This window comes from Ambystoma mexicanum, chromosome 3p (assembly GCF_040938575.1).
Source record: "Ambystoma mexicanum isolate Mex_15411 chromosome 3p, UKY_AmexF1_1, whole genome shotgun sequence".
Classification (NCBI taxonomy): Eukaryota; Metazoa; Chordata; class Amphibia; order Caudata; family Ambystomatidae; genus Ambystoma; species Ambystoma mexicanum.
Window position 1 is genome coordinate 659,772,286 of NC_090925.1, and position 22,415 is coordinate 659,794,700.

Sequence of the window (22,415 nt, forward strand, 5' to 3'; positions counted from 1 at the left end):
GGTGAATTTGTACTGTCACTTGTAGTCTTAATTGCGTGTGATGTTCCCAAAGGGTACTGCATACGATTCTGCCTAACAGGGAGTTACGTGATTTCTATCACCCTTACCTGCAGAGCCTTCCCTCCACCCACAGGGGAGTGTCCATAAACCCCCCCTCCCCGCAAGGGATGTGGTAGGAGTAGGCGTACGGAAAAGCATTTACCTGTAACTGTGCAAAAGTAAAGAGAGCAGGCAACAACCCCCGCAGCAGGCGGCTGCTCTCAATTGCCAACACATGAGAAGTTTACCAATGTCATATATATTTTTTTGATAGTCCACTGATCACACCATCCATCAACCCTTCATATGTGTATTAAAAGACATGTACCCTATATAACACACCAATACACAGTAGTTCGAATAGATGCCCCACACTTAATATTCATGTTCAAATACTTTTCACCCAGTAATGAACACTCAATGAATGCTTCTTACACTCTCATGTAAAACATAAATTATTTATTTATGAATAATTGATGATAAAGAAACATTGCCACTATTGTTGTGACTATACACTACACACATAAAATGCACAAGGTTATTATTAATAAAAAATCTGAAATCATTGTCATTGCCTCTACCTCAAATCAAGACTAAGGGCCTCCTTCCAAGTGTGGCAGTCTGGAAATGAGGGCGCCATTCACGCCGTACGAGCACCCTTTCTAGACCACCATACTCAAACTCTGCCTTCCGGGGCTTTTGTGCCCGGGAGGTTTTATCTGCGGGTGCAACAGCCCTGGAAGGCAGATTTGTCACTCCGTGAACCCATTCCCGTGGAGTCCAATGGGACTCCACGGGAATGGGGACTTATCAAATCCGCTGCCTGACTTACTGCTCCACCGGGACTTGTAATGTGCCGGTGGCACTAGGATGTCAGGCAGTGGATTCATTGTTTTTAGGACAGCTGCAACCCGACGGCTGCACAAATTGGTTACCACTGTCCTTGTAATGAGCCCTGAAGACTGATCAACCTTCTCCAATAAATACTAGGCAACTTAAAAACCAACTACCTGCCTCATCAGGTTTTGATAAGCAATCTCATAGAAGCATCTGCTTCAATCAATACCTACATACCGTTCTCAATGTGATGACAAATGAAGGGCAAAACAAAACACTGCATGCTCAGTAACTGTAGAAAATATAGAGATGAGTGCTAGACAGGATTGGATGCCTGGAAAATGATATCTGGAAATATCCATAATTCAAGGAAATGGGAAAACATTTTAAAAAAATGGAAACAATTCCCAAAAGTCACCTATTATTGCACCATGAGCTTTACATCAAAAATGCATCAAACATAGGATATAGCAATTTAAACAAGAAGTCAATGTCCAATGGACTTACTGGTGACAGCATATACCCAATCCAGAATAAGGTGTCTGCTCTTAGGCTGTGAGCTGAAGTGTCTTGGGGGGAGAAAGCAAAGATCCTTCCTAAGCACCTGAAAAAGAATTTAAGTTCTGCTAAAAAATATTTCATAATAGCCTGAATCCAGCTTGGGATTAAAACATCCAGTAAAATAATTAGGAGGGAGTTCACCCTTTCACATCTGGAAAGCCTTGCTGCTCTTCTTCTCCTTCCAGCCATCTGCCTCCTGGTCTTCTTGCTCTGCCGCCCCAAACAGCTGTGTGCAGTAGCTGAGCTTACGCTATATATACCTTTTCTGGGCCATCCCGATTCCGCGCCTTCAATCCCCAAACTTCATCCAGCACTGAAAATGGATATGCAGTAATTATATTGAATGCAAAACAACTAATGAAAAAATTATGAATGAAAAAACAACTAATACCAAAATAACTAATTCTGGAAAAAAAAAGTAAAAATGGGGTTGTGAGAAGGAATAGTGATTTTGGGGGTGGCGGAAAAGTATTATTAAAAAAAGGGGGGGCTTTGGAGAGAACCCCCAAAAACAACAACAAAGAAATTAGTTATTTTGGAAATCTTTTTTTCTTAATTAGTTATTATTTCATTGGTTATAATTGCATATAACCTTGAACATGTTTGTAAACAAAATATCAAGGATATAAGTGTCATTTGCCACTAGGAATTTTTCCAACAAAAGTATTCACTGGAGCGCACCTTTTCTTGTGTAAATATTAGCCAAGGACGTTTTTCGTCATTCAGCAGTAGGAATTTTTCTAATAAAAGTGTCAGCAGACAAACAATACTATTCGGATAGTGATTTGTAGTTTTCCTGGGGAGTCGTTATCTGTTTGTTTTCTTTTTACTAGAACACTGGAGCTCAGCCCAGAAAGAAGCCTAAATAGCAGTGAACAGCATTGTTTACACAATAAGTGTGTGATTTGCCTGGGTCAACGCTGTTGACAACAGCCAGGCTATTGGGAAAAAAATATTGTTGTGTACATTAATAATGCAACATGCAAAAGCAAATCTTGCGGCCTGCATTTCACTACATATGAAAGTGTTTTCATTGCACTGTGCATTAAGCAAGAAGGCCTGGTCTGCGGCTCAGACCACATGCTGTTTGAAGCATGGCTAATTTGATTGGTGGGGCAGGTCATACCCGCATTTTTGGCAAATTTCGCCTGCCCTCCCAGCTCTGTCTCGGGTGCCGCCACCAAACCTCCTGGTACCTCTTCCTCCTCGCCACATCACGCAGACCTCTTCAGTCTTGATATGCCGCGACCCAGCCTCCATTCTTGCGGCTCTCGCTTCTGACACCTCATGGCACCTTCCTAGCTCAAGGATGCGCTGGAGCGTTATCCCAGGCTCCCTCAGCACCTGCCGCCTGAGCTTGCCTGATGAGCACGCCTGGATAAGCATGGTCCTGATCATATCCTCTGCGTCACCCCAGGCACAGGCGAGCGACAGACGCCTCAGGCGGCCATAGAAAGTGTCCAAGGTCTCGTCATCTTTTTGTTTGGCAGAGAGCATCACGAACCGCTCATAGTCCGCGTTGGCAAGGGGGAGAAAGTACGCTTGTAGGGCGGCCTTTGCTTGATCATAAGTTTCATTCCCTTGTGGCAGAGATTCAAAAGTTTCCTGGACAGAGGGCCCAGCCGAGTATAGCATCGTAGCCAGCCTGGTGTCGTCATCAACCACCTGGGCGGCCCTGAAGTACATGTCCAGGCGGTCCACCCACCTTCTCCATCTGGGCCTCAAGCTGGAGGGCGGGCCCGACACATCAAATTCAGGGATGGGCTGCAGAGCAGCATGGGCACGTACCTGGGCCATGACAGGTGCTGCTTGTTGAATGCCAGCTGGTGCAGCTGGTTGTATTTTGGGTTGAAGAGCTGGAACCGCTGCCTGACCACCTGCAGGTTGCTGCATTGGAAGCTGTCGCCCCTGCAGGGCGCTGGGGCACGAGGAAGTAGCTGCGCCGCCGCGCCGTGTGCACCGTCCTGGTCCTCGGTTTCACTCATGAGTTTGAGCGCACAGGCACTCCTAGACTGTTGACCAGGAGCCGCAACTCAAACACCCAGTCCAAAGTGACTTTCAGCATGGACCACCCCTGGATACAGTCACTTGCAGCACACCTCTGTGATGATGAAGAGGATGAAGGCTGGTGAGGCCACCAGGATGATGATGAAGGGGATGGAAAAGGCACCCTGCCTTTAGTTGTTCCAAAAATTGTGCCAAGGACAAATAGGCTATGTAGGCCCAGCCAAGATGGGCCTTCTCCTTGCTTCCACTCGACATAGAAAACCCAAAATTGAGTCTATGCACTATTCAGGCATAACCTCGTGTATGTGTAGCCATCAGAACACATGTCAGGAGTGATAGATGGAAGGAATCATAACCACAGGCATAGATCTGGCTAACCCATAAATCCATCATTGTTTAACCTGCTGCGCCAGTAAAGTTGGGAAAAATCATATCAAAATGAGGTGTGGTCCCACCACAGAAGAGATGTTTCAGATGAACTGTGGATACAGTCGTTTGTATCCCTTTTGCATGAACCCTATTCAGTCTCAACCATGTTTCAGTCTGATGTGGCCGTGTTAGCTTTGGGACTCTTGACATAGCAAGCTCAGGCTCATATAAGACCTCCCAATTCACAGAGGATTACTATTTCTTTGCATTACAGCCAATCACCCACAAAATTTTTCAGTCTGATTGTGCATTATAAGTGAGGTTTAGCTTGGGGCTTAAGCAAATCAAACTCCGGACTCATGTAGGGGCACACCCAATTCATAGAGTGACTAATTCAAAACTGAAGAACAATGCCAGTGATTATGATTTGTTCAACACTTTCATGACCAATAAATCCATCATTATTCAATGTTTCTACACTCAGTTTCTGCCACACAGAAAAAAGAGAGAACACCCTTTCAAAGATCAGGCAACCAATTTGTGGGTCAATTTTTCTCTCATTCCAGAAAATTATCCTGATGAACACTGAAGAAATGGCTATTCCACATTAAATTGCATACAATGTACCCCAATAAACTCATAGGTGACAGTACTTAATGGCTCCCGTGGCCATTACAATGGCAAACCTGTCCTTTAGAAACTATGCTGACTTAAATAAGTGAAAATGATTCTGTCAGCCAAAGATGTACGTCATCCTCGGGTCTCTGAAAGAACATTTTCTTTTGCTTGGGCTTCTCACTTAAATCACAACAATAAATATAGGAATACATGAATAAAGAGCCACCTCTCACTGAAATCAATGCAACCAAAATGTACATGAAATTTGAGTCATGTGAGACTGAAAATGTGTTGTTCACCCCTAAAGTTGCTATCTGTGACCCTGATTTAAAAAACAGTGTTTTACAATGGTGAAATCCCATTGAACAATGCTTTGTAAATCAATCCCTGAGATCCTGTATGTAACAGATTGTGCAGTCGGCTTTTGGTGTCAACAGCTAGAATTTGCCCTGTCTGTTTTTGGATTTTTAGCTATTGTTTAAGCCACATACAGCCTAAAAAGAACAAATCAAATCAAATCAAACATCCCATTCTAAACATTTTTTCATAAAAAGATGAACTCCCAAACCACAGGCCTTGCTGGTATTTTCAAATGAAAAACGGTGGAAGTAATGTATATAAATATGTCCTAAATATGTCCTATGTAAAGTGCTTAAGATATAAGTGCTATATAAAATACCAATTATTCTTCTGCTATAGAATTTATTTTATATCCACAAAACTTTGTAAAGATAAAAATAGTTTGAACATATTCCACCTGTTCATTTTCTGTTGAGCTCTGTTTTCCCAATATTTTTTCAAGGTCTGTCTCACTTTAAAAATCCATGTTCTCTGAAAATCCCTGCATATGGCACAGAATATGGTGACCTTCCCTTCTGTAATGATGAAGAGGGATAGAAAAACGATGGTTGGAATGTTGCCAACAGGAACACCAGTGGGTATGATTAATTTAGAAACAACCACTTACCACTTTTTGGTTTCGGTTGGCACCCAGACCCAGTGGAGTAACTTTGCTGAAAATGTTGGGGGGGGACATGACATCTGAAGAAAAGGTGCCCCAGCCAAATGAATGGGGACAAAATGGTGTGCCATGAAAGTTGGGGGGGACAAACACCCCTGCCCCCCCCTAAAATAACACCCATGCTCAGACCAGCTTTAGTGAAATGATTGCTTATTCGTATATCTCTTGTAAGAAAAACTCATCTATTAAACATGCATTCTGTAATGCACTACTGAGGCTGGAAAAGCACTTTCATTGCTCTCATATATAATACCCCCACTACTGACCCTCCAAAAAGAGGTAAAACCATTATTTTCTTTCACAGCATGTTAGGCAGCAACAGCTCCTCTTTTCGTAATTTTAAATACATAAATATTGACAATAAAGAAACTACAACAAAATGCAATTATGGCGACTGTTTTTTTCACTCAAAAAGCTATAGATTATACAAAGATGTTTTTCAAAATATCCATATCACAAAACTGTCTGCAAATCTGTAAAACAATAATTAAAATATGAAATATGTCCTACCGATGCACATGCTGTGGCACACGCCATGGATAAGCATTGCTTTTTCACATCTTCACAATTTTCGGCAGTGATCTAAATAAAAAAGAATGATTCAGAGACACAACTTATGTTATGCTTGGGTTTATGACTACTACTACTACTAGTATTAGTAATGATAACATTAATAATAATAATAATAATAATAATAATAATAATAATAATAATAATAATAATAATAATAATAATAATAATAGTAATAGTAATAATAATAACAATACATATTATTTTTATTGTAGTAAAGAAACAAATTAGACTCAAATGGGAAGGCACAGGATCACCAGCATATTATAGGTTGACAATCTTGCACTGTTTGACCATACATACAGGGGAATGAAAAACATATTAAATTATTGGCCTTGTTCTTCCAAGAGAATATATTGGAGGTCAATTTGAATAAGACAAAGCGCATGCTGGTGACCGGTCGAGAAATATAGTGGAAATTAAAACAATATTGGGAAATGTTGATTACGTGAGGAGTTATGTATACTTGGGCTGGAAATGGGCCTAGGGGCCAACTATATGGATATGGGAGACAAAACAAAGAACAGCTCCTTTTGGTCTTGAGATTTGCCAGGAAATCTGCAGGATACACAATGCAGGGTATCCTTATCCTATATAGAGATTGCTTCTGCCCCATGGTGCTTTATGACCTGGAGGCTCTGACTATGAAGGAGACTTTATGGCTGGATTGTGTGGAAGGCTTTTTTTGGAGAACCATCTTGAAATGACATCCCTCCACACCAACGGAATTCCTAAGATTAGAGTTTGGGTTGATTTCTCTTTGGAGAATAATATTGAAAAAAGGGGAGATCTATATATAAAATATACATCCTCCCCAAAGTGCATGTTATTGAAATCAATGGGTGAAAGAGAGGACACAGAGTTTAGAAGCAGGGGGAAACAAAACTGAAGATCTTAACCTTGACTTCTTCAAGACGATTAGTTGTTCCCTGCGACTCAAAAATGAGAGTAGCTATGTAAACCTGAAAATTCGTTCCAGCAGAAGGTGGACTTGTGGGACTGGAATAAAATCTTCACCCATATAGACACATTCCAGAGTAATCCCCAAGTCTCAAATGTGATTTATAGTTATCTAAAAATTCAGCACATCTCCTTCCTAGTCCAAGCCCAGTGATGTTGAGCATGGTGATGCAGCTACAGACTAATCAATTACAGCTGCTCACTATGCGTTGTGCACAGCTAGAAATACCAACAGAACTAAGATATTGCAGACTCTGTAAAGTCTTGGAAATTCCTGCGACTGCAGACATCTGTTCACAGAGTGTAGGACACTTGAAGCCTTGTATATGCACATTCAATAGGTTTGTTCATAATTATGACACCATCAAATCGCTGGACCTTTGGACTCACTGTTTAAACTCTGGGACAGAATTAATGCATATTGCACTTTTTCAAATATGGTCCCATATTGAAAAGCAGTTTGAGACTGGTGTTAACTATCTTAATGTGAGAGTCCAAAATGTGGAGGTCTATTGAGATGTGTTAAACTATTGTGAGTCATCTAAAGAGCGAATGGCAGAAATGTCACATGGAAATGGGGGCTTATTTGATTTTTAGTGGTGCATTTCTAGATGAACTAGTGTAGGAATGGTATCCTCTATGTAACATTGTAAGACTGGAATACTCTATTGGAACGATTTACTACAACACATCACCATCTCACTGCTATACATTGGAATTGATGATGGCATTCACTAGGGGTGCCTGGTAGGGCTGATTCTGGTCTCTCGTGTCCTAGCCATGAATGAAGGGGAAAGATTGATGAAGAGATTGATTTATTATTTTCTTTCTTTTTGAATTCCTTGAGAATTTTTAGAACTTCTTAGAAACGTAGTATTTCTAGAGGTGACTTTTAGAGTTTTCTACTACACATTTTGAATCAATTAATTGATTATCACTTCTATGTCTATATTGATTGTTTGATTGTTTGGTGTGTGTATATATATCTTAATGTGTTTTTTTTTAAATGTACTTGAAATATATGATTGTTGTGCTCATTTGTTTTATAAAAGTTTGTAATAACTAAATACAAATAATAAATAAACATATTATCAATTAATATGAATGGTCTTTCCACTATGTTTTCTGTAGTTTGGCGTTAGCTTTACATCTACTGCTTGAGAGGTTCACTTTTCTACACTAAGATACAATTCTTGTGTTGGTTTCCTGGGGCGTGTGAGTGCATGTCTTCAGCTCACCTGTGGATTCTGTCCAAATGGCTTAATATTCACCGAGTGTGGGGCCCCACTCTCTAATCTGCAAACTATTTTGTGCAGGTCAGGCACCCCCTCCAGTGATGTGGTGGGGGTATCACCCATTAATATAACATGCTGTCACGTATACCTATGACTGACTGCCTTTTCCAGTGGTGCACAGAAATGTATAAAAACATTGTGCATCTCACAAGAGGTGTTATGCCACTACAGTGAAGACTGCTCAGAGGATAGACCAAGATGAGGCAAGAAGTGAAAACAGAATTGAACAATCCAGCAATATACAAACACTGACTCTCAGATTCCACTCAGGTTAAAAGGAAAAGAGAGTTTTACCTTAACTGTTGTGGCTGCTGTCAAGGCCTGTAGCAATTTCTGAAAAACAGTGAAAAATGTAGAAAAATAAACATTCTGTGTCACAACAGGAGGGGCATCAGCATGCCTACAACTAGTAATAACTGTAAACATATGTAAACACTAAGGGACTGATGCTTAAAAGTGACTTTGCGCATAAAAAGAGCAGTTTGTGGCGAGCAAAACTCAATTTACTGATTCATGGAACCGATTTTGATCGCATTTCCTGGACTTTGTGTGGGCCCATCACTACTTTGCTTGCAATAGAATGCATTGCAAAACATCACACACAAAGTGCGGAACGGGCCTGCAGAAATAAATAAATAAGGGGCGCAACATGCATATTACAATTCTTTGCGCTGAATGAGGAAGAACAGGGAATAACATGGGCGTGTTGAGCGAAGTGCCACGCAAAGAAATCACAGTCCCACTCAAGCACACACATAAGCATATTTATGGATTAAAACACCCAACATCACGTCGGGCAAAGGCTACATTTCGTCTGATTTAACACATGAATTCAGTCTTTTTGATCAAACATGGGCAATTCTTCCTCCCAACCCTCTCCTCACTGCTCTAATCCATTTCCATCCAAAATGTTTCCTCCTAGAGGACCTCTTTAAGAAAACATGCACTTGTTTAAAACGTAATCGTGTTTGATTTGGGCACAGTGGTGAAATCCTTATGTCTTTGCGGGAGGGGTAGTATAACATCCCATGCTATGGATATCTATTGTTCAACCCTCACATGAACAGGAGCTGCTGGCCGTATCTGTTTTCCCATAAGGAGGTCAAAGATTTGGTTAGCAGCTCACAGTCTTTCCTTCTTTACTAACCTAACTGCTCATGTATGGAGATTGTTTTAACCCTAGAGGAGGTTTGTGTGCTGACCATGTTTTTTTATATAGCAGCTAAGCTTTGAAAAAAGACATGACTACCTTCTATGCAATCAAACTGTCCTTTTCAATTTCGCTGTTATGAACTTTTTCCCGTGTTGCATGCAACTAGTTTTTTTTGATATGATGCTCGTCTATTCTCAAAAGTATGAACACAAACAAGCTCATCTAGGGTTTCCATAATACAGGATAGCCAAATAAACACCTTTCTCAAACATTCAATCAGCTGCCTAGTCCATCTCAGAGAATGGTTTACTTAATGGATGACCATAGTCCTGCCAGTGGGAAATACAGTTCATCAGTGATGCAACACGTTCCTGGTTCTAAATCTAAAATGTCATTAACAGTGAGCTTCAGTACCCCTTAGTATATTTTTCATAACTTTAAACTGAATTGTACCTATCTATAGGTTTCTGTGCCCCATTTTACACTGGCATACACAAATAAGCCTAATGTTGAAAAGAAGAACAAATAAAAAACTAAAAAGATAGCCGGCATGGAACTACACGTAGTTCCTTCAGCCTTTCACCAGAACAACTGCTGTTCCTGGCGCTGGTGAGGGAACAGGCTGCACAAGGTGAGTTGGGGATGGGAGTGGGATGCGCAGCGCATGGGAGCACTTTCCTGTGAACCAGCGTGAGCAGATGGCGGCCCCCTGCTCTGAGGAGTGTGGTAAAGCCCCCATTCTGAGCATCTTCATTGGCTGGGAGGCCTATGCTAAATCCCCTGCCAGGTACTAATTTGGCATATGCGCTTTACAAGCAACAAAGTGTGCCATAGCCTTTTGACACTCATGTAACATACAAAACCCTATGCAGCTCCCTGAAAGGAATCCATAGGGCTGTGCAGAGGTATGTGCACTCTCAGACACTTTGCTGCCATTATTTCAATGGATCCCCTTCTATCTGAGTTTGGAGTACTGAGCTTGCAATAGGCCTCCTACCTGTTCATCCAGCGACCTGGGATAATCTCATTTGACTTTATGAATTCTGTTTATCCAATTCCCCTGGTTGGTTTAAAGTATTACAGTGGTGATTTGTCAATTTGCAAAAGCCAAGTCAAATAAAATTACCTTTAGAAAGGTTTACCAGGGCAATGGGATAACTGCAACCCAGAGGGAAATAGGAGAGAGTGACTAATTCACCCACTTACAACAGTGCATCACACGTATGTGTTCCAACTGTAGGAGGTGCCAATGTATTCCTATACATTGGGGAGATATTTCAGGTACATACAAATTGATTAATAGAGTGGAAAGCACACACCCCTGACTCATGCCATTCTTGGTTTTAATTCACTAATTTATTGATGCCCTGTCATCGTTTTGCACTTTTCCCCAATAATCTGAATGCAGGTCAATCAGTAGCAACAAGTGGAAGGTCTCAACCTCAGCTCATTAATTTGTATAGTTTTTATTTTCAAAGAAGAATTAGAATAATGTGGTCAAGAGCTGCTGCATAGTCGACAAAGCCTGCATCCCGGCCTGCACACAACTGGTAGTATGGAGGGTTTGATGAAGGGAGTGCATATTTGCCCTATCGAAAAGTAGAAGGGGAGACAATATAAATACATTTGAAGGCTAATAAATACCGGTGATGCACAAATGTCTTGTTGTGTACAGCCGCATGCCTTGGAGAAATCCCCCTAAAGGATCATAAAAACAGGTTAGGAGGAATTATTTTGTACACACATTCAATAAAAACAAACAATGAAACAAAATTAAAACTAATTACTGAGAAAAGTCCCATGCATACTACATCTAAATGTGCGCTACTGTACAAGTGATTTTAGATGTATCTTGAAAATAGATATCGAAGATACCACACATGTTCAGGTTTCATAGGATAGCGCTAATACTTTATGGATTTGTAGCAGTTGAGTTACAGTACAGGTGGAGAGAGTGCCTTACTATGGGAAGATCACTGTACAGAAGTGTGAGACACAGCAAGATATGATGATAAGACAAAACATATGGTTTGTACACAGCAGATTATGGGTTCATTCTGTACAGGTAACATGGGTAAGACATTGACACGTCGAGGAGCATGGTCGCTTCACGTATGGGCCTACACTGTTCCTTTCTTAATTGCAAACAGATGCATTGTTGTGTCACCTTAGGGCCCAGGAAATGTTATAGGACCATTCCATTGTGAAAGTCTTTCTTTTTAACCTCTGTATTTACGCTCATGCTCTTAGCAGCATTGAAGGAAGTAAGTGCTGAAGTCAACGTATTCCTCTACGGGGAGCCAGTGACAGCCATAAGCCGGCTGTTGGTCACGTGACCCAACCCTGCCACTCACCTGCTTTTCCCACCACCAGTTTGATCAGACACATGCTGAAGTACAGCCCTAGACAGATGGTGGCACAACAACCATAACCCTTGAGATCTCACCAAACTCAAGAATCTTTGTGCGACCCACTGGATTCTGATTACTAAAGCCAAACCTGCTTACTACCCCACCACCATCTCATCAGCCTTTAACAGGAGCAATGTTCTCTTCAAAGTAGTTAAGTCTTGAAGCAAAAGCTCATCTGATCCAGAGGTGCTAGCATCTTTGGAAAATGTTTACTTATTCAACAACATTTAATTGTAAAAATAGACAAAAACGGACTGATCATCAAATCAATCTCCCACAGCATTAGCCCTCCACCTCCCCTGCACTCCATCATGCATACTGCTCTTATCTTCCCTCTCTCTCCACCAAAGCTCCTAAAAACACTTGCCGCTAAAACCTACCTTCTAATCTGAAAATACCATCTCTGCCTCTATCATTAATTAAGTGATGGGCCTTGCGCTCAATGCACTCAACAGCATCATTAGCGCCTGTCTCACCAAAGGGCCATTCTTGACCACCATCAGGGCTGGTCTCAGAGAACCTCTTTTGAAAAATCTGGCCCAAGACCCAGACAAACTACCAGCCAACAATGAAACTCCTGTTTATTGAAAAGTTTTTGAAAAAGTAGTCGCTAAACAACTACTCCACTGGAACAAACAAGTATAACAGGGTTCTTCCCCAAGTGTAGCAGCATGACAACCACCAACCAGATGGTGATGAAGCCCTCCAGATCATGGATAAGTCCAACTCATTGCTCCTCTTCCTCCTTGACTGGCTGCATTCCACACTGTCAACCACGTCATCCTCCTCTCCCTCCTCACTGACAGGATGGGATTCTCTGGCACGGTCATCCAGGTGAACAAGTTGCATTATTACTGATTCACAGTCTCCTGCAGAGACCCCAATCCTCCATCCTCTGACCATGTTAACCTTTCGATGGAGCCTTTGGGCATTCTCCTCAAAGATCTGGATATAGACATCCACCGATATGCAAATGAAACACTGGTGTGCATGAAAGTAAAAAGCCCACAGGACATCAGTCATCAGATTGATTAACTAGCAATCATCCAGTCCTGGATGTCTACTGCCTACCTCAAACTTAATCCCTGCACTAAATGTTTCCTCGTCGATCCCCCACTAAACAAGAACTCGATCAGCAATGGCTCAATGATATGTGCCTAGAAGGAGTCAATTTGCAATGCTCTGATTCAGCAAAATAGTCTTCACCATTGATAGCTGACTGTTCGTCCAGAGTCACATAGCCAAGAAGGCCCAAACGGCCTGGCTCCAAATCTCCACCTCTGTAATATAACACCTTTCATTCCACTGCAGGACTTCCCCATTGTAGTGCAGGCCCTTGCACCTGGTGTGTAAGCACCACATACATGGCGGCACTCGTTCCTTGAACAGCAAATTCACGAACTGGCTTGTCTCATAACACGTCCACAAAGTGAGGACCCACAAACAATCCTTCCTTTGTCACACGCTCACCCTCTATAACTCGATCATGGTATCGGTTCAGATCACCCCCACAATTCTCCAATTTCGCATCTTTCTCAAAACATGGCTTTTTCAACACCACCTGACCAAGGACTAATACCAATGACACACAGACCACGTCTTACAGTAGTGTGCTACTGTTAAAAGATGCCATCCAAAACACTGGCTACTCACAAATTATACAGCAGTCCACTTCTCTCGAGCTAGCTCCATCCATTAAAAAATAAAATAATAATAAAAGTGGATGGTTAAGACAGCTTAAATAGAACGCTTGTACTTCCTTAATCCATTGTTCATTTTTGGTCCAATTTTGTCCAACTTTGAGCTTGTTGCTATCTGTTCCTTGCCCAAGGTTGTAGGCAAGATAAAAGGAATGTCTTGAGTATGAACAGTGCATCACTGTTTGACTCAAGTACTAGCTGCTGTAAAACATCCTTCCCAGAATATGATTCAGCTACATTGGTACAGATCCTGTAATATCCTTTAACATTTGTGAAGTGGATCTAAGTGTTGCCAGCCTCTGCATACAAATTGATATAATGGCAGGGACACTTCAATTATCCTTCTGATTATGCATCATATTCTCAAATAAAAACGATCACTTTCAGAAACCCACAGAGCCCATGTGATCAGTCCAGGGTTTGTCTCCTCTACCATTCAACCAACCCGCAGATCCTTAAAAGCCCCAAGTGCTTCTCTACACAAGGACCACTTGTTTTGTTGCCTCCATGTACAAGCTAAATTTCCCTTCACATTTTAATTTACCTGATTTAAGTTCATATTTGTTGTTTTTTGGGATCTGCTAAGGTGTAGGGTTGGGGCTGATGGACATCCAGTTTTTATTTCGATGCAGGGCTTAGAGAGTGTAGTTCTTGATGTGGTTAACATTTCTCTACATTTTTCAGTTTGGCTACAGGTGACTTACAGCATTTTGAGGGCTGATGGAAAGACCATTCATGTTTCATATGTTTACTGGACATTTATGTCTGTGTAACCCTTTTATATTTATGCAAAACCTCCTACTGACCTCATCACCCCTTTTCTAACAACAGCTCAGAGTCGATCTCTGCCTGCATCGTCTGCATCCAAGACTGATCGCTTGACCATATTCTATTCCTTGATGACTCTAAATTAGTATCCTTAGCCTGGGGACAAAACATCCTGCTCTCCTTCCTTTTGCCTGCCTTTCCCCTACACTTGTCATGCTTGCCAGTAAGTTGGAGCTAGTTGTGGAAGATTACCTCCCCTCCAGGAAGAAAATACAAGACCTCACCAAGAAATCACACTGGCAGCTACTCCACCTGAGATGTATATTACTTATTTATTTAAATGACCGTGTTTGTTCTCGTTTTATAATTATTGACCGTATTCGGCCAATAATTATAAAACACACTCATACACTGCAATGTGCAGTCTTAAAGTTATAGATTATGAGATCACATGTAAACAAAAGTCCCCAGTCGTTATTCTCTGTTCCAGTCCCTGGAACGGGGGATGAACACCACATTATCCCCATTAGCATAACAGAAAATGCTAATGCAAATGTTGTAAAATCTTATTGAGTCTATGTACTTTACTGAGAAATGTGAAGTAGATGAAGTCTATCAGATTTTTTTTTAGTTCAATTTTTTAACTGCAAAAGATGGTTCCTAGAGGAACCTTTTTTTTTTTTTGCAGGACAGGTTAGAACGTAAGGTGGGGAGGGAAATGAGGGAAGAAGCACCAAGCACTAATATGGAGGTGCAGGTGGACAGGAGAAGATATTGCGTGTGTGGTACCTCTAAGGTAGGGGTAGTGTTTTTCATGCTCCTTGATGACAGCTTCAAAAGCACTTCAAAATTTCTCCCCCCTGCAGAGTGGTGTGCTGCAGTATGTAAAGAGGACTGCTGTCGTTGAAAGATGTGCATCAACAGCCTCTTTTATGGCTTGCAAGGTAGCTGGTGGGAGTTTGTGTCTCACAGAAGTAGACTGTGTGGTTACAGTATTGGTTGAGGAAGATGAGGTGGAGGAAGACAGCCTACTACTTGATAAGAAAGGAACAACTTTTCTGAGAGCATTGCATTGGTTGGATTGTTGCAGCACAAGGAGGTGGTCATGTGGGAGTACTGTCCAGGTTGTCCGCGACTGAGCACTCAGCTCATTTCACTTTGATAGTTTTAACTTTTGGTACATTCCCAACAGTGGTAAAGAACAGCCACACCCATGGTTCCCTCTTGGTGCTAGAGGAAGGCACTTCCTCTACCTCATCTTCTTGGCCCTTTTCATTGTTTTTGGAATTACTGTGCTTTGTTGTGTAGGTCCTCCAGCTGGTGGCGGTGGTGGTGGCTCTTGAGGAGGGGAGATGGCAACAGCTGATGCCATTTTTAAGATAAATAGCAGTTTTGCTAATATTCTTCCAAGTATGTGATCTGTACTGGATTGTTAATGGATAATGAGTAAGAATAGGTGTAGGAGCTTTGGTAGAGAACATTTTGAGAGGGAAAGTTCCTAGGTCAGCAGAAATTGCAGTTCTGAACTGTCCGCAAAGCATGGACCCGATCACAAAGTGCAGACGCGATCGCAAACACGTCATCATGCCGCGCAAGTCACAGTCACGTGAGGCTGTCAGAAAAGTCTGCGATGACATCAGACGTTGGCGGACGTCGACGAGTGCAAAAGCAGAGGAACAATTTGAAGTGTATAGAAGTGTTAAAAATGTTGTTAGAAGGTGGGAAATGGCAGAGTTTTAAGCTGAAACTTTGTAAATTGCAAAATAATGTTATGATATTGGGGTAAGTACGATATTAGTAAGTTGTAAGAAATTACGGGTGCACTGGTAAAAGCCCATGAAATTCACTGATAAAACATTTTTAAAAGGACATTATGGTTAAGTTGCATTAATAAAAACCTCTGAAATTCACTGAAAAATCTTTGTTAAATGTACGTTATGGATAAGTTGCACTAATAAAAACCTCTGAAATTCACTGACCAAACTTTGTTAAAGGGACGTTATGGTTAAGTTGCACTAATAAAAACCCATGAAATTCTATGAAAAAACAGTGTTAAAGGGATGTTATTGTTATAAGTAAAACCAAAAAACCTCAGAAATTCACCAGTTATGGTAAGCTAAGCAACCATAACTCCCACCACCACCACGCACTGGTAAGACTAACACCCAGGACATGAAAGATGACACCACAAATGTAAATGATGACATCATTGATGACATCAAATATCTGGACCACTTGCATTGTTTTAACTGACATGATTAGACTCATTTTTTGTTTTTACTGACAATCAGGATGTCCAACATTAAAAAGTGCTATATCTACACATTAATATTTGTATATGTTCCAAAAGTACTTTCCTTAGAGTTTAATCTGAGTTCATAGTGCACATACATTGGGCAATACAATTGCCTTAAACACACAATTAATTTGTGTACATGATGATTAACTCTAATGTTATTGTCATTTTTGGTGCTGTTGTTTCTTTCTTCCTTACTTTAGTTTCCCTGTATGTAACAGAAATGTGTGGTAAGTTTTCAATTGTTACCTATGTATCCCATCTTTACCATTACTCAAAACTCCTATAACGTAGCATTTATTATTTTACTATCAGAAATGACCAGATAAAAATTATTGTACTTCTCTGATGCATGCTGCAACCATTGCCTATATGTATGTATGATTAGGTTCTGCTACTAAAAACAACCCAAGAATACAATGAGTACATTCTTTAATACATTAAGGGTCCGAATCTCGGTGGGTTTTAAGTACCGAAAAGGTCAGAAAAAGCATTAATTACCTTTAAGACCTATTCTGGAGGTGGCACTGTCTTCCGAGGTCGGTATTAATGCACCGTTTTCGGAATATATGTGGTGGTTACTGGGATGGGTTGGAAACCAACGTAGCAACTGCCACATTTGTTACTTGCCATTTAAGACGGGTATTCTTTTGGCACTCCTCCACTTTTTAATGTGGTACCATTTTGGTGCCGGTATTTTGGAGGAGTTCCACAGTAAGCCAGTCGCAGTGCAGGTGGGTGGGCAAAGATTAATGGTTGGGTGGGTGTTTAATTTGTAATTTCCAACATTATAAATGCAACCCCTTGTACAGACTGTTTATTAAAATGATTGTAATATGTGATATCATCAGTGATGTCATCAATGACATTTGTGAAGTCATCTTTCATGTCCACGGTGGTGGTGCGAGTTATGGTTGCTTAGCCGACCATAACTGGTGAATTTCTGAGGTTTTTCGGTTTGACTTGTAACTATAACATCTCTTTGACAAAGAGTGTTTTCATTGAATATATATATATATATATATTCAGTGAAAAAAACTTTGTTAAAGGGACGTTATGGTTAATTTGCGCTACTAAAAACCTATGAAATTCAGTGAAAAAAACTTTGTTAAAGGGACGTTATGGTTCCAAGTAAAACCGAAAAACCCTTGAAATTCGGCAGTTATGGTAAGCTAAGCAACCATAACTCACGCCACCACCGTGCACTGCTAAGCCTAACACCCAGGACATTAAAGATGACATCACAAATGTCATTGATGACATCACTGATGACATCACATGTCTGACTCCCCCTTTTTTCCTTTCCTGACATATCTAGGGCACATGATTTTCTTCAGTAACAGTCAGGAACTAAACATTGTAGATGTACTATATTCGTAGACTTATCCTTCAAGTATGTTCTTACAATAATTCCCTTATGGTCCAGTCATATCATATCAAAAATATACATAGGGGAAGACACAACCTTGAAAGACAGCAATCCTTTTTGTGCATTAAAATTATCAGTAGATTTATCAGCACTTTCTGATAGTTTTGATGTTTTTTTTTATTATTGTACTTTCCCTGTATATACTTATATTTTTATATGTTGTATTCACACTATTTTCCTTAGGGTCCAGACACATCATGTGATATATATAGATAGGGTAAGTAACAGCTTTGAAACAAAGCAATAATTTGTCTGCATTAAGGTAATCAGTTATTTTTGAACACTTTCTGCTACTATTGCTGTTTTTTTTTTCTTACTTCAATTCACTTGTATATATTCATATTTGTATGTGGTGTTGTCTCTGTGATTTGTCTATAATAATGCAATTACGTAGTAAGTGGGTTTTATTACCTACTTATCACAAGTTTCACTGTACACAAAATTGTAATATGAAAACAGTTATTATTTTACTATTCAACATGGTAAGCTTATGAATATTGCACCTCCATCGTGTATGCTGCACACAATGCCTATGTTTCTACATGAGTACCTTAGTATACTGGATGGAACTTGATAATAGAATGCTATTTATATCAATGCATTGCTTAATGCACTGATTAGCACTTGATATTTATACCAATAATCTTTGACACTTTTTTTATTAACATTACACTAAGAATCCCTTGTACAGACTTTTCATGAAAGGTAAATGCACATGTGATGTCATCAGTGATGTCATCAATGACATTTGTGATGTCATCTTTAATGTCCTGGGTGTTAGGCTTAGCAGTGCACGGTGGTGGCGCGAGTTATGGTTGCTTAGCTTACCATAACTGCCGAATTTCAAGGGTTTTTCGGTTTTACTTGGAACCATAACGTCCCTTTAACAAAGTTTTTTTCACTGAATTTCATAGATTTTTAGTAGCGCAAATTAACCATAACGTCCCTTTAACAAAGTTTTTTTCACTGAATTTCATAGGTTTTTAGTAGCACAACTTAACCATAACGTCCCTTTAACAAAGTTTTTTTCACTGAATTTCATAGGTTTTTAGTAGCACAACTTAACCATAACGTCCCTTTAACAAAGTTTTTTCACTGAATTTCATAGGTTTTTAGTAGCACAACTTAACCATAATATCCCTGACATGTAACATCGAACATACTAACCCCCTCGTAGTGATTTTCATGTCCACGGACTACCGCCATGTCCGCGGACACATCGAATATCTGAGCGTGGTGAATGCAAAATTTAAATAGTGTGCCCCATTTCCCCTTTGAAGTTCGCTCTGAAAAGAGGCGTTTTTTTTTTTTTTACAGATGCTTGACAGACACCTGTTATTTTATATTTTTTTTCTTGTTTTTTTTTCTTACTTTACTCCTAAAATCTTCACATAACCTTCTCCAAAGCAACCCTTACATTCCAAAATAAAAAGGCATTTCCGGTAAAACATAAATAAATGCCATCTTCTTTAAAATTAACAGCATTACTGGCATCAATATTCTCATTGTTACAGAAGAACATACCTGGCACGCCGGCCTTGTCTCCTTAAGAGACAGCGTCGGTGTCACGTGGTTGGAACACGTGACGCGTGCCGTAAGGGGGAGGGAGTTCGGATCGTCAGTAAGAAGTTGTATGCTGAATAAAGAAGACGTGTTCCAGAACTCTCAGTGTGCCTGTCCTTATTGTGTAGGCCCATCCGGGTTTAACAACTGGCGACGAGGCGTCTCCTCAGGCCGCCAAGTCCTCCTCCACCTCCTCGCCTCCGGCACCCATCCTGCTCCGCAGCACACGCCAAACACCGCCGGCCCGCAAGCGCCTGCGTCCTCCTCCGCTCCTGCTGCTCCACGCCGATCCTGGCCCTGCTCTCAGCACACGCCCACGCGGCTCCGCACCAAGGACGCGTGTTATAAAAACGCACGAACAATTTTGCACTGCACATGCTCCCAGCTCTAAGCATGAAGGCACACATGCCTCGGTTGATGATACACCTACCAATGTTTTGCTGAGGACAAAAAACTGAACTATTGTCCCATATTACCCTAGGTAGTAATCCAGAAAAAATTACTTTCGCATTTCGAAGGATCTTCACTACGGCTTGAACCAAGCATTCCAAATCAGCCAACAAAGTAGGGGCACTGACGTTGCCCAAATGGAAAGCACCATAGTGCAAAACTACCACATGCGGACTGTTCATCGTGGCCATATCCGCACAAACTTGTACAATTCCCTGTACATTGCAATCAGGCACAGTGCTCCACACCACCTCCACTCCTTTGACATCTAAGTTGTTTGCAACATGCCTGCATTCAGCGTACTGCTGTAAACCATACACAAACATATCTCCGAGCACCAACACCCTGACTTTCTCCACTTCTGCCATCTTCACCACACACAGTCTCTTTCAACACAAATCCACAACCTCGACATCTGATTGGCTGATCCGTACAGTCTTCTTTCCATGTTGGATTTCCTGGAAAAACCCGGATTTACCACACCCTGTCCACGAACAGCCGCGGTGTCCGCGGACGGCGTCCACTTTACTCTCTGTACCATTCCCTCATTGCATGCAGCTAAGCAATCACACAATACGAATAACGTCCTCAGAACACCCCCATTTTGTGAATTTTCCAACATTTCAGGACAATTATCATTTCATTATTCTACATATTAACTTTACAAATATTATACTTTTATCTTGTACTCTGCACACAATGCTATCTTTCTCCATTAGCAGCTCAGTATACCACAAAGAATTCCAGAATACAATGCTATTTATTGATATAAATGCATCGTGCAAAGCACTAATAACGGTATGATATTTATTGCAATATCCTTGACACTTTTTTCGGAACATTATAATGAAAATCCCTAGTACACAAATTCCATGAAAAGTACATACACATGTGATGTCATCACTTATGTCATCAATGACATTTGCAATGTCATCTTCAATGTCCTGGGTGTTAGTCTTAGCAGTGCATGGTGTTGGCGCGAGTTATTTTACATACCTTACCATAACTTCTTATTTTCAGGGGGTTTTCGGCTGTACTTAGAACCATAACGTCCTTTAAACAAACTTTTTTTAACATCACGCAAACAATACACAAACATGGCTTGCAGCAATCAACTTCTACATATGGCTTTACACAGAATGTTGCAAAGTAAGAATTTATGCTCGTTCACAGTGAAGGTCAGCTGCTTCATTTTTTGCTCGGGCCCCGGAGAGGCTCACGAAGCGGACTATAAGGTTGTATTGTGTTTTGACCTTGACAGACAGAGATTGTGATGAAAGACTTCTCTTGAAGGAGTGTGGCTAAAACGTAAGAGAAGATAAAGATGAAATTTCTGAAACGAAACCACTTTTACATATTATATCACTATGCGAAAGATCGTTGGCACACGCGGAGTCGTATTTTCGGACTGCACCACTCGTAGACAATGGAAATTGCAATTGTACTGTAAGTAACCCTTTACATTACTTTATACCAAATATAATTACAATAGCGCAGCATTAAAGACCGCTGAAGTTGAACTTGTTCGTTGAAAGTGGCATAATGTTTTCTACTGCGTACTATCACCGCAGAATTGATCCCCTGTCGTTTAGAGGGCTCTGAAAAAGGCAGACGACACAGGGTGGGTTAATAGAAATAATTTAACCGGTCTATAGGCGGTCAAATGCTCTACTCGCTGTGCCACTTTACTGTAGCCTGTCAAGTGGCACAGCGAGTACAGCGCTCGCTTTGACATCCGTGCACAGCTTGCTAACGCAAGTTCGAATCCAGGCAAGCCCAAACTCAGCCTTTCAGCACCGCCTAGATACCTCACATTTGTTAGCGCTATATGAATGGGAACATATTATTTTTTTATTATTAACATACTCTGTTGCACTATCCTCAATAGCAAATAGTTTCACGCCCTAATAAATGAAATGATGATTTTTAATGAAGATCGACTGGTGAGACTAATTTATGTTTTTTAAAAAAGGTACGTGGCCCTGTTTTGTCTGTGTCACGATTTAAGGACTCCAGCGGATGGGGTCTTCAACTGCCAGGTGCAAGTCCAAATATGCAACTTCATGACCCTCACCATTTTATGGGACAATCGCCAAGGACCAATATGCCCTTACGCAGTACTAGCGGCTACAAACAACATTCCAACCAATACGGTGGTCTAAAGTCTCGTTGTTGGAGCAACCTTCCGATTATCGGAGAGACCATTTACTGCTTTTATCATAAACCAACAGCCTGTCTACCGCAAAGGAACAACGCGCGGCTCCAAATAAACTTTTGCTGATCGACAGCACAGACAATAGCAAATCGCTGAATATTCACTAAACATTTCATGTGAAATAAATGTACTTTACCAAGTGTACAATCCTGC